The 17,582-nt window shown below is 38.9% G+C and overlaps 1 long non-coding RNA gene across 1 annotated transcript; it reads left to right on the top strand.

Moving 5' to 3' along the window:
- Positions 1 to 3,392: 3,392 nt before the first annotated feature.
- LOC130458945 (uncharacterized) lies at positions 3,393 to 11,617 on the top strand. The gene is made up of 3 exons (XR_008918293.1): positions 3,393 to 3,935; positions 7,971 to 8,013; positions 8,937 to 11,617. It is a non-coding gene; the product is annotated as an uncharacterized LOC130458945 (long non-coding RNA).
- The last annotated feature ends 5,965 nt before the right edge of the window (positions 11,618 to 17,582 follow it).

The following is a 17,582-nucleotide window of genomic DNA, read 5'->3' as shown; positions in this document are numbered from 1 at the left end:
CAAAGATAAGAGGGTGATCCACAATGGCATAGGCTACAGAGAAGTCAAAAAGAATGAAGACTGAAAAAACCAGACTGCATAGAGTTAAGAAAAGAATAAGGGTAAGAAAGTAGAGGCACCAAGAGTAGACAGTCTTCTCAAGAGGTTTAGCCACAAAAAGGAGAAATATTGAATGTTAGTTAATGGGTCTAAATAAATCAAGTAAGGATCTGGGAGAGATGGAAGAGACTTGGGCATGCTTATAGACAGTGTGAATATAGTCAGTAAACAGGGAGAGACTGAATGTGAAAATGGTGATAATTCAAGGAAATCTGTTGAAGATTTTTACATGTAAAAGGATTTATTTTGGCACAGAGAAAGAGCCACCTCTTTAAGTAAAAGGAATGCTTTGCAAGGGCTCAGTTTAGGATTGTATAACATTCATGGTGGACCTGTCAGCACAATTTTGTGATTTTTCTCTGTGGAGTTTTATGGGAGTTTCTTTTTTTTTGTTTTCTTTTTTTTGGGGGGGGGTAATTTGTCCCAATTTTGTTTGTAAGACCAAAAGCAGCAGAAAGTGGAAATAATCCAAGGCTGAGATGTGGCCCAGCCATATCAGATGTGGGATAAAAGGGCAAGTGACTCAAGAGAAAAAAACAGTATAGAGTTGAACTGATTCATCAAGGGGTCAAGATGGGGAAAGAAGTAGAGTAGAAATAGAGAATTGAAGGAGTGGATAGGAAAGGTGAAGAACAGATTATGGTCATCTTGTAGAGCCTATGGCACGTGTGCTAGAGGGAGGGCTGTTCTCTTTCCCCTCTCCGCACTGAGGATATTTCTCCCATCACCCGTCCCTCTGCCCTCCAGCCCAATGGCATCGCCTCCTCCCTCCCCTATCTGGGGTAAGGTAGAGGGCTCACATGCAGCATGAGGGTTGTTGCTTGGGCATTCAGTCTCTAAAAGGTTCACCATCACTGGGTTATGTGATTACAAGACAGTGTAATGATTAAAATAGTGGAAGACTTAAATTGTTGGCATATAAAAGAGTGGATGAGTAAATTGTGACTGCAGAAAATATGGTTACAAGACAGTGTCTTGTTTTAAATCAAATATAAGGTGGTCGCCAGGGAAATATTCCCAATTATTAAAATATACCCAAGTCAGCTGGTTTTATAAAGATTTTAATTAATACAAATGAGGAATTAATGAAGGAGAGAAAGAGAGAAAAAAGGAAATAATGAGAAAAGGATAGGCTGTCCCAGGGCAGCCCTGGCCAACCCAGGCCTAAGCCCTAAGAGAAAGATCAGTCAGTCCTTAATCACTCACCACAAGATTTGTTCATACAAGGATTCTAGTGACACCAGGCCAGCTTCATCTCAGCTGACTCCACCAGCTCAATCCTGAATCTGAATGTATCTCAATGAATCTATCTGAGCTCCTATTTAAAGGGAATTTTCTCCTATGTCACCTCCCCTAAGTTCTTACATCTACCAAATTTTTTATTAAGTTCACACCAGAAAACCTCTGAGTAAGTTTCTCACCTCTTTGCTCCTTGTAAATTCACAACTTGCCTGACCTTTATAGGTACTTAGCACCCTTTTGTATTAGATCTAAAAATAGGCACAGCTTAAGAACTTTTTGCCTTATTATAAGTATGGGTTTAAGTACTTTTCATTGTTCAGCAAAGAGTTTACAACTTTATCTTCCCCTAAAGTATGCGTAAGTAGGGGTGGAATAGAGGTCTTCACATTCCTGATCTAAGTAGAAGTCTCACATTCCTGATCTAAGTTCCTTCATTGTTTAAAGTGGGGAATGGTCTTAACCTAACCTTATGAAGTAGGGTCTGGGAAATTTTAAGGTTCACAATCCAACCTTATGAAGTAGGGTCTGAGAATTTTTAAGGTTCACAATAGAGAGGAAGATAGAATAACAATATATCGTGATGAGAAGGAAATTGCAGAGTTCATAACTATTGAAGTGGTGCATTTATGAATAATAACAAGATCAAAGACATGACTCTCTATTTGTACCTGAGGTGCAATAGGAAAGAGTAAGTGATAGGAAATAAATAAATTGTAGAACTGAAAAGGTAAAGTGTTTGAGGAAGCATCATTATATACATTTAAGTCCCCTAGTATAAGGGGAGCTGGAGAGAAAAAAAAAAAAACTTTGAGCCAGATACTGAACTCATTGATGAAATCGAGACAATGACCTGGATATGTAAAGACAACAACTACTCGAATGTTGTTTAGGTGGTACATATGGATTGAATGAGCCACAAAGGAGAGGTTATAGAATGGTAGTCATAAAGGAATGATAGTAGATGGTCATGGGCAAGTGATAGTCTTAGAGAGAGAACCAGGAAGTGGAAATGAGAAGCAATGAGCCTTCCAATTCCCTCACCTTTATTATATTCCCCTCAGGGGTTGAGGGCTCAGGTCTGAGGACCTAAGTCCTTGGCGAGATTGTGGAGTCAGGCTGTTATATTTTTCCTGATATAGAGGGATGTACAGTTATTGAAGAGATCAATTGAAAATCTTCTTGGGTAGATAGTCTCTTATCTTCCCCAAAGGGAAAAAGTCTCTATCCACTACTGAGGAAGGCTGGCTAATCTGATTTTCTTCAGATAGATGAGGGATCACAACAGGTTGAGCTCAAAAAGATGCTCCTCTCTCTTCAAGTTCTTCTCTCTCTTCAAAAGAGAGAAGAATCCTCTCTCCAACTGCTGATCCCCTTTTCTTGGCTAGAGGTTCTAGCCCATCCCCTGTTGACAGCAGAATTCCATTCTCTTCCTGCATGATGTTTTCCTGCAAATCAAGTCCTTGCAATGCAGTCTATAATTCTCTCATCCACAGTGTATGCCCATTTTTAATTAAAGAGACAGATCAAAATAAAGGGAGAAAAAAGAAAGTCTTTAGTATTTTTTAGAAATTAATATCATTACTATGGGTCATGTTCTCATCCTAAAATACCACAAGGATTCTTCATGTTCATGAGTAGATGACTGGTTTGACCAAAAATTTCTAGCTCAACAGGATTTCCAGTTAGATCCAGAGATTCAGTCTCCTGCCTGGATTCCTGGCAACTGACCTTGGATACTGTGACAGAGGCTGGCACTAAAGAAAAAGTGCCAGACTGAAGAGTATGTGAAATTGATCACCTCGACAGGGGAGGGGCCCCAGGGGTGGAATCCTGAGGAAAGAAGACTCTGGCTGGGAGAGCAGTGAGGGTCTCTCATTCTTGAGAAGCCGAAGAGAGAAGATGGAAAAAGATTTTCTCCTGAGGGTTACCCATTTTTCCTGCTGGTGACTGGAAATCTTCCCCCCCCCCCAACACTTCCCAATTAAAGGGATTTTCTGAAGAGAAGCCTGAGCAGACTTTACCTCAGCTCCTATTGCCCAGGGGTGAGTCAACCTAACTTTCTCTCTGGGGGCTCAGGCTGCCAAGGCCTGAGTTCCCCCCAAACTCGAGGAGGGAGAGAAAGGGTTTCGAGACAGGGACCCCCTTTCCCCACATTCCTTTTCCCATTCTTCCCTGCCTGTTATTCCTTTTGTATTGCCTGATTGAGTTGACATTAAAAGTTATCTGTTCCCCAAGCTGAGTGTGAGTGAATGGATAAAGGGGAGAACCTTGGTCTCGAGTAGTGGAGGGGGGACAAGAGGGACAAGAGTGAATTGGGTAGAGCAGCTTTAGCTAAGGAGGAAAGGCAGAAGGGAGAAAAATCTCCAAATCCCCTCTCCTCTCTCTGAGCCAACCCATTATATCTGCTATCTCCCCTGGACCCCACTTTGAGAAGAGGGTTCTCCTCTCTTTCCCCCTCTCCATACTGAAAGTTCAAACTTCCCAATGGGGCATAAAACTTCCCCTCATTTATCTTTTTTTTTTAAATACAATACACAGTACCAACAGGAACCCATTGCATTCCAGTTCAGATTTGGCTCAGCAGGTAGACCTGGGTAAGTGAAGTCTTGAATGTTGGGGGCTCATATCTATTTGACTAGAATTCTTGACTGGCTTTAGTTAAAGTCTCATGGATAGTTTTAGGTCCCCACCTAACCCTGAAGGTTGCCCTTCAGGGATGACTGTAGGCCATGTGTTTTTAAGTATGAAACTTATACTTGCAGGTATCAAGTTCCCTCACAGGACCTCCTACAGGGATGGGGGCCCCTGTACTTGATAAAATTTAAGTCTACCCCCAAGTACTGATGGCCAGAGTGAGGGTCCTTTAATTGCAACAAAATTTAAAGAAGTTTTGTAGTTTATTCATGATTTTACTTGCCCCAAAGATTGAGGGCCTTGACTAAAAAGTCTTTTTTTTTTAATGACTCCATGAGACAGCCAGATAAGATTCTCAGTTTGAACTCTTTTTCTCCTCAAAAGAATATTCAGAACTTGAAAACAGAGAAAAGAAAAGTTGATAATAAAATCCATATCTTCTAAGAGGAAGTTTCCAAATTAAACGAGGCAAAAGAACAAACCGAAAGGAAACTAAAAGAGTTGCAGTGAAGGGGGCTAGGTGCAGGGGGTGGGGGTGGGGGGCACTATTATAGTGAAGGCAGAATGAATGTGATTTCAGATGATACTTAAATACTTAAACCTTACTCTCATTGGAATTGACTCAGAGAGAGAATAATAACCACTCATTGGGGTAAAGAATCCTATCTTACCCTATAGAGAAGTAGGAGGTGAATAAGAAGTATGATGGTGGGGAGGGTAATAATATAAGGGAGGAGGAATGATGGATGGTAGTGGTGATTAAAAGCAAAACGTTTGTGTGTACTATCAGGGTGAAAAGAAAAAGTTCAGGATCAAAAAGGGAAAACAAGAAGGAAGGGAATACATAGATGGTAATCATAATTGTTAATGTAAGTAGGTTGAACTCATACATAAAATGGAAGTGGATTACTGAATGGATTACAAACTAGAATTCTAGGATATGTTGTTTACAAGAAACACATTTGAGTTAGGTAGACGCACACAGAGTAAAGGTAAGAGGATGGACCAAAATCTAGGCTTCAACTAAGATTTAAAAAAAGTCCAAGTGGCAATCATGATCTCAGATTTATAGCTAAAGGAAAAATAGAGCTAATTAAAAAAGAAGAGGAACTATCAATAAGCACATGAAAAAGTGTTCTAAATCTCTTATAATCAGAGAAATGCAAATCAAAACAACTCTGAGGTACCACCTCACACCCAGTCAATTGGCTAACATGACAGCAAAGGAAAGTAATAAATGTTGGAGGGGATGTGGCAAAGTTGAGATGTTAATGCATTGCTGGTGGAGTTGTGAATTGATCCAACCATCTGGAAGGCAATTTGGAAGTATGCCCAAAAGGGCACTAAAAGACTGTCTGCCATTTGATCTAGCCATAGCACTGCTGGGTTTATACCCCAAAGAGATCATAGGAAAAAAGGCTTATACAAAAATATTTATAGCTGTGCTTTTTGTATCCCTTGATTGGGGAATGGATGAACAAATTGTGGTATCTGTTGGTGATGGAATACTATTGTGCTCAAAGGAATAATAAAGTGGAGGAATTCCATGTGAATTGGAATGACCTCCAGGAATTCATACAGAGTGAAAGGAGCAGAACCAGAAGAACATTGTACACAGAGACTGATACATCATGGTACAATCGAATGTAATGGACTTCTCTACTAGCAACAATGCAATGATCCAGGACAATTTTGAGGGACTTATGAGAAAGAATGTTATCTTTGTTCAGAGAAAGAACTGTGGGAATAGAAACACAGAAGAAAAACAACTGCAAATATCAATAATATGGAAATAGTGCAAATATCAACAATATGGAAATAGGTCTTTTTTAAAAATTTCATTTATTTAGTCAATTTAGAACATTATTCCTTGGTTACAAGAGTTACATTATTTCCCTCTTCCTCCCCCCACCCTTCCCGTAGCTGACGCACAATTTCACTGGATATTACATGTGTCCTTGATCAAAACTTATTTCCATGTGTGAATTTTAAATTTACTCCACCCTCCTTAGTCTAACAAACAGGAATGTCTACACCCCTACTTAAGGATTAAGTGTTGAGAAGGATGGCCTATGACAGACATGTGCTAGGAAGTGGCAAGTAAGAAACAACTGACAGACCCCCTGGGCTGTCCTAAGTCAAGCTTAAGCTACCATCGGTACATGTGAGACGAAGGAAGTGATGTTAAAAAAAGTCTATATATTTGCATCAGTTTCTCTTGCCGGTCTCTCTTTTTTGCGATGGAGGAGTTGAGCAAGGGGTCTCTCTCTCAGAGACACTATGGCCACCTAATGGGACAAAGAACGTCTCAAATTAAAAAAAAAAAAGAAGAAAGAAAGAAAGATAGCTTAGATAATGATTTCTAAGCCACGTTTCTCCAAGATGCTTTTTTAGAAAACTGCCTTGATCAGCTCTGACCTGCAGCCATCCACTTCAGACTTTCTTGATTCAATATCGCTCACCTGCCTGCCCTTCCGCCCGGCTGGCCCAACTCCTGATCCCAGCGTCTGGACCTGTTTGACCCAGATCTTGATCACCTGGTGACATGCCCGCCCAACAAACTCTAGCCTCAGAGCAGACAGCTCATCTCCCCTGGCCCAGGACTCATTTCAACCAGCTGGTATAAATGGGGAGGTAATTTTCCCTTAGGCTATGATTAGCCTCCACCGGGAGCAGGGGATCACAGGAGGGGAGAAAGAAAGGGAAAGATAGAGGCTTTTCCAAACAAGAACTTACAAGCATGGAGTATTTAAAAGGATATCTTTTGACTGTATTGGTCCTTTCATTTATATCACATGAGATTCAGGGGAAAAATTCAGCTCCCTGCAACTCTTTAGCCAAATTTGAGATTCCTCACTATGGGGAAGCAGCTCAGTGGCTCAGTGGATTGAGAGCCAGGCCTAGAGACGGGAGGTCCTCAGTTGAAATCTGGCCTCAGATACTTCCCAGGGAGGTCCTCAGTTGAAATCTGGCCTCAGATACTTCCCAGCTGTGTGGCCCTGGATAAACCCCATTGCCTGACCATTACCAATCTTCTGCCTTCTGACAATAGGTATCTAAAAGGATAAAAAACCCAAGGAACTTTAAAAAGACTGGAGGTTATATCTTTAAGGCATTTCAGACTCCAATGTTTTATAAAAAAATCTCTGTATTCTATTGCATTTTGCTGATTGTTTTGTTTAAGGTTTAACTTTGTGATTTTAAGTTCATATATTACTGCATTCAATACTATTATACTGAATCATTTTAATGTACTGGGTTTTAACTACTGTTATATTCTGTTGCTTTTCCCCTATAACCATACTGAACAAACATTGAGTAAGCCCATATAAAAACAGTTTTTCTATTTTTTGACTTTGTAAATTGTCACATAGAGGATAGATGGACTCCATCAAAAGCTATATACAACTTTAATAAGCCAAGAATTTAATTGTAATTTTAACGGTTCTTTAGACATGATTTTTAGAATTTTTTCTTAACAATCTCTGGTCATTTTTGCCTGCCCCTAACATGAGGTAAGGCCCATTTTAATAGCTGAAGTGAAATACATTTATAACCCCCACCTCCTACATTTAAAAAAATGTGATTGGAAGTTGGGCAGTTAATCTCAGGGCATGTACCCCTAGAAGCCCCCCCTCAAAAAAGGAGCATCTCTCATTTATACTCTTCAGCTCATTTTACTTCCACCAGAATGATATCTAGATTTCTTGATGATGTTCTAACCCAAAATAAGTTTTACTTTGTTTAAAAATATGTTTACCAAGGTTGAAAAGATTTGCTATGTTTGTAAAAATTGTGACAAATATCCATCAGTTCATATGCTTTTTAAAAATGCCATACAGCAACTTATGTGAAATATGATAGTGGGTTTGTTTGCTGTTGTAATTAATCGGGCTATTGAGAATTTGGGGGATATTGATATCTATATATTTGTACTTCTGTTCTTTAAAAATGAAAAATGCTAACTTGTAAAATTCATTTGCTTCTACTCACAGTGGATCATGGCCAGATATGAAGAGGAAATGGATCACATTTTTGGTGAGAAAGCCTTGCATTCTATATTTTCTTAGCTAACACAGTGTGTCAATGATTATAAGCTATATTTTTATTTTTAAACCTCTTTGATTATGTTTTTCTTGCATGTGCAATATACTATTTCAGTTTTTTTATTTTTCTCTCCTTTTTTATATTTGAAGCACATGTCACCAGTATTAAGATTTTTTTAACTTTTTTTTTATTTAGCAGTAATATAAGTTTAAAATACATTTGCTATAATGTCAATGCATGCCCCAAAAGCTTGAGACTATAAAAATGATGCCACTAATTGTTTAAAAAAATTATGGGACTTTGCTTAATGATTCTGTCTGATTCCAGGACAAGATATACACAAAAGAGCCATTGCATAGAACCAAAGATAAACCAATCCAGGATGGATTGATGCACTTCTAAGTCAATACAAAGGTCTTGAACCTAGTGTGAAGACTCAGGATTGCGATGTTTAACATTTGTTTAGACATAGGCCTTCCTTGTGTCCACACTCACTCTGAAAATACTTACAGATGAGTATCCCAAAACTTGGCTCCTATTTGGCTCCTATAATCTGGTCCCTTTTCTGTCTTTCATAGTGTGGTAACTTTATGTAGTCCTGGCTCCTGACTGGGTAAATACTTACTTGCTTAGATCATTTTAATTGGGCCCTGATTCAAGGACCTGTTATAGATTTATTTTTCCTTTACTTAGAATTTTTACACATAAGACTTTGATAGTCTATATTTTCATTCAGAAATTTTCTTTTATATTTGGATTTTTCTGATGTCTTTTTAATTTCTCTTGCCAATTGATTCATATACCTCATAACTCAGCCATGCATCCCTAAGTGATTCTGTGTTTTTCAATCACCCTCTTCACAGGGAAATGTAAAAAATATTATTTTAAATTGCAAAGTTTAAATTCCTTTTAAGAAGAATTTTAGGTAAAGAAAAATGATACCTCTCCAAATCCAGAAACTGAACTTTTGGGGAAAACGCCATGAAGAAGCCTCCAGACCACAAGCTGTGCAAGAAGATCAAGAATGAACTTTGGGTGTGGTTGATTGAACATTTATTTGTATCTATACTTTCATGCCAAAGGGGACTGCCCCCCTAACTAGCTTTTTGTCAATGCGTCCAGCAATTATTGGTTTTGTTCTTTTTTTCCTCTTATCCTCAAATTATTGTAATCCTTAAGTTGATTATGTTTTCCTGATCCTTTGGGGAAAATCTTTTTCCCAAACGTTGGAATGTAAAAATGGAGATTCGAACCCTGGACTTCAATCCCCAGAAGTCCTTGCTCTAGTTCCCAAGATGCCCTCTAATCTCCCTGAATCTCCCTGAGTGCGAGATCAAAATTTCTATTTAAACTGGCAGTAAAGCTTACTGAGCTCTCTTCCTACTTCCACTTCTTAGCACATGCGGCTCTCTACCTAGCAGGCAAGATGTGAGTGGTTGTGAATGGGCTCTCTGGGTCTAGACATGTGCTTTCTTATTTTGTATTTTCTTTAATTCTTAATCTTTAATAAACCTCTAAAAATATAATACTTCTAGCAGAGAAACTAATTTTAAGTGCTACAACACTGGGTTCAAATTGCGGTGTGGCTTGTGGCAACATTTTGGCATCTTGGCATGTGTCAGGTGAGGTGTCTTTCCTGAGCTCTCTCAGAGTTTAGGCTGATTCCTTTTTTTTCCCTTTACCTTTCCTAAAACACTATACTCTTAGGAGGCCCCTCATTTCATGGAAGCCTCGTGGCTGGAAGGTCTCTGAACTCCCCTTGGCTCAGGCTAGGCTGGAGAAATTGTATACAATTTTCCCTCTCTTTTCTTCTTAATTCCTTCCCTCTATATTAATTAAACCACCACAGAAGTCCCAAACTGACTTGAGTATTTTAATTGGGATTGAATTAAATCCCTGGCAACCAATTAAATTTATATAAAGTTTAAAAAAGTCTAAATTTACCCCTTACACAAGTTGTTAGTATTTGTATTAGGATGTTCATTTAGAGTCTATATCGCCAATCTTATCCCCTCAACCCATGTAATCAAGCAGTTGTTTTTCTTTGGTGTTTCTACTACCACAGTTTTTCCTTTGAATGTGGACAGTGGTCTTTCTCATAGATCCCTCCAAGTTGTTCAGGATCACTGCATTGTCACTAATGGAGAAGTCCATTACATTTGATTGTTCCACAGTGTATCAGTCTCTGTGTACAATGTTCTCCTGGTTCTGCTCCTCTCACTCTGCATCACTTCCTGAAGGTTGTTCCAGTTCACATGGAATTCCTCCAGTTTATTATTCCTTTGAGCACAATAGTATTCCATCACCAACATATTCCACAATTTGTCCAGCCATTCCCCAATTGAAGGGCATTCTCTCATTTTCCAATTTTTTGCCACCACAAAGAGCTCAGCTATGAATATTCTTGTACATGTCTTTTTCCCCATTATCTCTTTGGGGTACAAACCCAGCAGTGCTATGGCTGAATCAAAGGGCAGACAGTCTTTTAGCACCCTTTGGGCATAGTTCCAAATTGCCCTCCAGAATGGTTGGATCAGTTCACAACTCCACCAGCAATGCATCAATGTCCCAACTTTGCCACATCCCCTCCAGCATTTATTACTTTCCTTTGCTGTCATGTTAGCCAATCTGCTAGGTGTGAGGTGATACCTCAGAGTTGTTTTCATTTGCATCTCTCTGTTTATAAGAGATTTAGAACACTTTTTCAAGTGCTGATTAATAGTTTTGATTTCTTTAACTGAAAATTGCCTATTCATGTCCCTTGCCCATTTATCAATTGGAGAATGGCTTGTTTTTTTGTACAATTGATTTAGCTCTTTATAAATTTGAGTAATTAGACCTTTTTCAGAGGTTTTTGTTATGAAGATGTTTCCCAATTTGTTGTTTCCCTTCTAATTTTTGTTGCATTGGTTTTATTGGTATAAAACCTTTTAAATTTGATGCAATCAAAATTACTGATTTTACATTTTGAGATTTTTTTCTAGCTTTTGCTTTTAAAGCCTTTCCTTTCCCAACGATCTGACATGTATACTATTCTGTGTTCACCTAATTTGCTTATAGTTTCCTTCTTTATATTCAGGTCATTCACCCATTCTGAGTTTATCTTGGTGTAGGGTGTGAGATGTTGATCCAAACCTAATCTCTCCCATACTGTCTTCTAATTTTCCCAGTAGTTTTTATCAAATAGTGGATATTGGTCCCAAAAACTGGGCTCTTTGGGCTTGTCATAGACTGTCTTGCTGAAGTCACTTACCCCAAGTCTGTTCCACTGATCCTCCTTTCAGTACCAAATTGTTTTGGTGACCATTGCTTTATAGTATAGTTTGAGATCTGGGACTGCAAGTCCTCCTTCCTTTACATTTTTTTTTTCATGATTTCCCTGGATATCCTTGATCTTTTGTTCTTCCAAATGAACTTTGTTATGGTTTTTTTCTAATTCTCGAAATAGGTCTTGATCAATGACACATTTAAAACCCAATGGATTTGCTCCTTTGCTATGGGAGGGGGTTTGGGAGAGGGGAGGGAAAGGACATGATTTTTGTAATCTTGGAAAAATACTCTAAATTAATCAATTAAATAAAATTTAAAAATAAAATTGAGAGGAATAGTCTTTTGTCACTGTTGTATGTCTGTGTCTTCTTGAAGCTCAGATAGCGTTTTCTTTATGAATTTATACTAAGGCATTTGGAGCATGTAAGTTCATTATTGATATTTGTTGTTTATTACTCCTTTCAGCAAAGTATAGTGTTCACTTGTTTATTCCTTTTTAATTTTTGAATATTTGTTTTTAATTTGTTTGATAGCATTGTGGCAATCCCTGCTTTTTTGGATACACTTGATCCATAGTAAATTTTTTTTCTATTCCCTCAGTTTTATTTTGCATATGTCTTTGTTTTTTAAATGTGTTTCTTTTAGTAACAGAATGAGGGTTTCTTATCCAATCTGTCTCTTAAAAACATTATTGGGTTGTTTTATTCATTCACATTTTAAATTATGAGTTAGATTTATATTTTCCTTCATCAGTTTCTAAATTAGGGTATATTTTTCAGGTTATGATTTTTCCCCCCTTCTGATGCAAATTGTAAACCTTAAAATTTCTTAGACTTATAAATGTTGGAAATTTCACCATTGGGAAATTTCATACTTGAAAAATTTCCTATTGATAGTGGGAACACCATTGGAATGTGAACCCCATTGGCAAGGGAGGTTCCTCCACCTCCCTTCTTAAGATTACTTTAGGACAGAAACCTTTTGCTGAACAATGGAAAGGGCTTTGACTTATGCTTAAGCATAGAACAGGAAGTTCTTTGAGTCATGATTGATTTTAGAATTGATACAATCTCCACCCTACTCAGTCCTAACAGGATTGAGGAAGGGCTGCAGCATAGATCAAAATTTAATTATTCCAATCTCTACCCTACTCAGGGTAACAGGATTTAGGAAGGGCTGTAGCAAAGGATCAAGATTTAATTATTTGAGAATGTGACCTTCAACATACATGTGCAAAGCCACAGACCTCTGGGCGGTCCTGGGTTAAGCTAGAGCCACCATTGGCACAGGGAAGACATGGACAGTGATTGGTAGATGTGAGAACTGAGGGGAGGGAACTTGAATGGGTTCCTTAAAGAGAGAGGGGTCTGAGGACTGAGGGGTGGTTGGTTGGAGAGTTTTGGCTCTGAGTGGTTGGAGAGGTGCTCTGAGAAGCTTGCTCTGAAGGAAGCTGGAGGTGGAGGCCCCTGAGACTGTTTCTCCATTTTGGTCACGTGAGTAATAGGGACTGATCTCCTTTCTTTGCCCCAGCTATCTAAGGGCTTGGGCCTTTTGGCCCAGCCTAAACAGAAGGGGTATTTAAGCCCTATTCCCTTCTCTCCCCTTTCTCTCTCCCTCTCTCTCTCTATCTCTAATTCCTTTCTTCCTCCTGTTTGTAATTAAACTCTATAAAAGGTTGACGGCTGACTTGAGTTTTCATTTAGGAATTACATAGCTGAATTTCTTGGCAACCTTAAATTAATATATATCAGTCTTTTAAAGTGATTTCCTTGTCACAAAATAAAGTATTATGATCCTTCATCTATTTTGCCCTGTTCCCACTATCTCTTCCCCTCCTCCTATCATCTCTTCTTATTTGTTCCCTTTGGGTTATTTTTCCTCCTTTTATCTGGTTATATGTATATTTCTTCCCCTTTTTTCCTCTTGGTTATATATATTTACTATTCCTCTCCCCTTCTTCAGCTAGTTCTGTTCATTTGTATTTTTAATTTCATTTTTTGTATTCCTTTCTAAAAAGCATTTCTTTCATTCTCTTCACTACCTTCTCTTTCTTAGATCCTCATTTTCTAACTAGTGTCAATGTGGAATCTAAGAGAAACCCAAGATTATAGCATCATGGGGGCTGAAGAACTTATACTTGACCTTGTCACCTGAGATTTTCTCCCAGAGGGAAGTCCCAACTTCACAAGTTTCAGACTAACAATAAACCTTAAAAGTATTTTAGGTGGAGCTAGCCCATTTAATCAGGTGTGAAGTACCCTTCTTTTTGTCCTGGTAGTTTCTGCCTTTGTATCAAAGGCCCTGCCCTTGGCTGAATCTTTCCCTTTTGTGTTCATTGTAAAGCATCAGCCTTGACAACTGGGGGGGGGGGGAGAATTGTGAGTGCCCCAAAGCAGGGAATATCCAGATTGAGGTCCCTCCTATCTCTCCTTGTAGAGAAGACATCTTGGCTGCCCTTGAGGGCCAGCATGGCCTTCAAGGGGCAAGCCTTCACCAAGGGGAGATCTCCATTTTGTCTCCCTCAAGTACTTCAGGGACTCCAGGAGGGAGTAGTGAGGGAAGCCATTTTCATCAAACCTTTCCTCACTGCCTTCAACCCTCATTTTTCCATCTAAGGAGTGTGAGGTCCCCAAAATTACAGCTGGGAGGAGTTCCTGTTGGGTCCTAAAACCCCCTTCGTTCTGTGCAGAAAGACAGAGCCAACCCACCCTCTGCTAAGTTAAAGGAATGGTGGGGGGCCCATATGGGAGGGAAGGTCTCATCAATCCAATATGATCCAATCTAGGAAAAACAGCAACCCATTCCCTCTTTCAGGTCAAGGTTCATTTCGCAAGATGAGCAAACTGAAATCCCTTCTCTCTAAATAAAACCCTATGCTGTACTCAAAAATGAGAAACTGTCTCAGAAGAAAATTAAGGATCTATTTGAAACCAAAGTGGTTGCCAAGCTGTTACAAGTGAAAATTAATATATCTACCCAGTTATTAATTTTATAAAGTTTACTCATAGGAAAGGTAGATCAGCATAGTTTAAAGTCTCTTTCTTACCCTAAGTCTTCTGACCGCATGTCTCCTAGCCTGCCAGTCCCTTCCTCTTCCCCATTACCTGCCTGCTCTCTCCCCAAGTTCGTCCAAAGGCCCAGAAAAGGACCTTCCCCCTTTCTTTTATTGATGTTCAGCATGTAATGGATGCAAACTCTGGCATTTAGAGAATGTAGATCAACCAGGTCAGTAACCCTGGAGGGGGAGGGGACGAACTTCCCTTGACCCATAGGGCTTAGGCCATAGTGTCCCTTTTCCATTGTGTCTCCCTTCAAAACAATTGCAGGTGTTAGAAAAGATGCTGCCCTATGATAAGGCACCTCTTCCACCCCCCACCTCCACACCTTCTAGTAATGGATCTATATGTTCTTTTATTGATCTTTTCCCCCCCTTACATTTGCCTGGAAATTTCCTACTTCTGCCCATGCTCTCCCACTCCTCCAGTTGCCAGTTGCCTCTAACCAACTCCATGACTTCTAGGACGAGCTTACTTTTCAGACACCAAGTCCTTCAGGCCTCATCCAGTGTGAGGTCCTCTGAACACTTTTATTCTCTTTCTGTAACCAGAAATGTCATCTTTATGGGGACTGAAATGTCCCACAAATCCTGCCAATAGCTATAAACAAAAGAACACGGAAATAATAATTTAATAATAACTGATAATAAATAATAAGTTGATAAGTATGGGGCTACCTTTCAGATAAGACATTTAGGTGGCTTAGATGTACAATTACAAGAAAACTCCTTACATCTATCTTTAGACATAGCCTATGTCCTTAGCTAAGGGGGTCTGAACTGTCAGTAAGTTTCCCAACCACACTGGACTAGGCTCAAATACTGATCAATTTCTATAATCGCTGCCTTCCTTCCAGTCTGGGCAGAAAAGAACAAAATTTGACCCAAAGTTGCCCTGGGGAGTATTTAACATATCATTAGCATCCCATTTACATGGTAGTTTGCTTCCCCCTTACCAGTGGGCAAACAGTATGAATCATGGGTAAAGCCATGCAGACCAAAGTGAACCATGGATAAAGTGACAATCATTTCTTTGGGAACAGCAGGGCAACAAGCACTGAACAAATGCCTCCTTCCTTAGTAACTAATAAAGAAATAATAAAAAGCATTCCTGAAAAACCCAGTACACCCCCCCTTCCTTACTTCCCCTTCCTTACCTACCTTGCCTTACTTACTAGCTTCTTCTTTTACTAGCTACTCTATTACTATATTCTTTTATAATCAAGCTTGTTCTCTCAGCAGACAGGCTGTCAATTCTTTGAAGGAGACCCTAATTTCACCCTTGCCCATATCAACCTTCCCCTCAATGCCAGCCTTTGATTTGACTCTGATCTGTCATTCACTCTTCTCCATTCTCCTACTCCCTCTTCTTTCTTTTTATATACCCTCTCATGTGGTAACTGGATACCACAAAGGAAACATTCACCTGTAGGTAAGGTGGCTCCAAGTTCTATTCAAAATGCCCCCTATCCACTTCTTCACTGTTGCCTCTACCAGATTTCTGCCTTCAATCCTGTCCCCACAATTTAGATATTTAAAAAGTACATCTAGAAAGAAGTTGCTTACTGGTCTTTCTGTTGTCATTCTCTTGCTGTTTCTGTCCTTCCTTGCTACATTTATTACTCCTCTTACATGTCTGTTGTTTGGGGTGTTGGAGAATCAAGTAATGTCTTCAGTTCTGGTTTTCTTTCTAAAAATGTTTCAAATTCTTTATTATTGAATGAAGATAAATCTCAGATTTGTAGGATAGATCTTTCCATGGGGGGATAGATCTTTGGAACACATTCCGTTTCCTTCTCCTTTTTCTAGTGGGTTATTTATTTGAATGGCCTTGCCTTTGTATTTGAACATATTTCTCCTGATGGCTGGTAAAAACTTGTTTTTTTAATTGAATTATTAAATTTAACCATTTTGTGTTTGGAGTTTTCAGGCTTGGGTTTTTTTTTTCTGGAATTGATCCTTGAATTCTTTCCACTGATATTTCATTTTCTGTTTAGAAATTTTGGCTAATTGTCTTCTATTATTTTCTTTATTATGGTGTTTTGTCTTGTCACATTCTTCTGTGAACCCTTTAAAAATCCTATTTCAAAAGTATCTTGGGCATGTATGCTCTTTACATGTATGCCTCCCTGTTAATATGTTCTGTGTGTATGCCCATTCTCTCCACTGATGGGGGATGTATTTTGTGAGAAATCATGCCTCAGGTTTATGGGAGTGGGAGCATTAAAAAACAAAACCCAACTATTGTCTGTGCTATGCCATTTCCGCAGATGACTTTACGTTGATTGTGGGACTTGTAAGGTATAATTTTAGGAGTATAGAACCATAGAATACCTTGAATTTGGGGTATTTATCCCCTGGGAGAATCAACCCATGGGTACATGTTAGGGGAATGGGGAGTTAGCCTAGAAGGTGCACTACATAGAAACTAATGATATCTCTCCTGTAAACTCAATTAGTTCATCAATTCCTGGGTGTAACTTGGAGGATAATTTAATTTTATAAAATAAGAATCTGATCTCAATAATCGACACAAACATAAGAATTGAGCAAGAAAGTGTGTTGTAGCTACATGCTGTCCCTAATTCTGCTTTATTCCAGTTGAGTAGACCCAGTCCAGGACTGGGAAGGAATGAGATCAAAAAGCTTATTCAAGATTCCATCTTCTATTTTTAGATTCTAACCTCTTACTTGTTTTTCACAGATAATCCCCAAACTCATCTACATTTGATTTAATTTATTCCAAGTATTTTTTTTTTAAAAGAAAAGATTATAGCTCCGAACCAAGCTTCTACCAATGAAGACTTAAAGTCCTAATTTTAGGACTGGTTAGTACACAATCTCAGGTCATGCAATGCTGAAATTCAAAAGCATCCTTATCACCCATTACATCACCAAAGGACTCAATAGACTGTCATGGGGTCCTGTCTCCAAAGAGCATGATAGAGTCTGGGAACCCAGCCTAAATAAACAGCCATCTTTAACTTTGCCCGATGCAACGCCCCATATAATCCTTTTGAGATATAGATAAAACAGGAGGAGAGCACCACCTTTTCTTGAGAGGCATGATTTTTTCATTTTAATGTTCGATGACTGGGCTTATATGAGATTACCAAATTCTGGACAGAATTGGAATACTGTCTCCAAGCATAGATTCCCGACTAATGAGTCATCGTTGCTTAATGGGACCAACATGCTACCTTTATATAAGCCTGAGACTGTTACACACGAATAG

This window comes from Monodelphis domestica, chromosome 4, assembly GCF_027887165.1.
Source record: "Monodelphis domestica isolate mMonDom1 chromosome 4, mMonDom1.pri, whole genome shotgun sequence".
NCBI classification, from domain to species: domain Eukaryota; kingdom Metazoa; phylum Chordata; class Mammalia; order Didelphimorphia; family Didelphidae; genus Monodelphis; species Monodelphis domestica.
The sequence above is the reverse complement of the archived record's forward strand: the minus strand, read 5'-3'. Positions and strand labels throughout refer to the sequence as shown.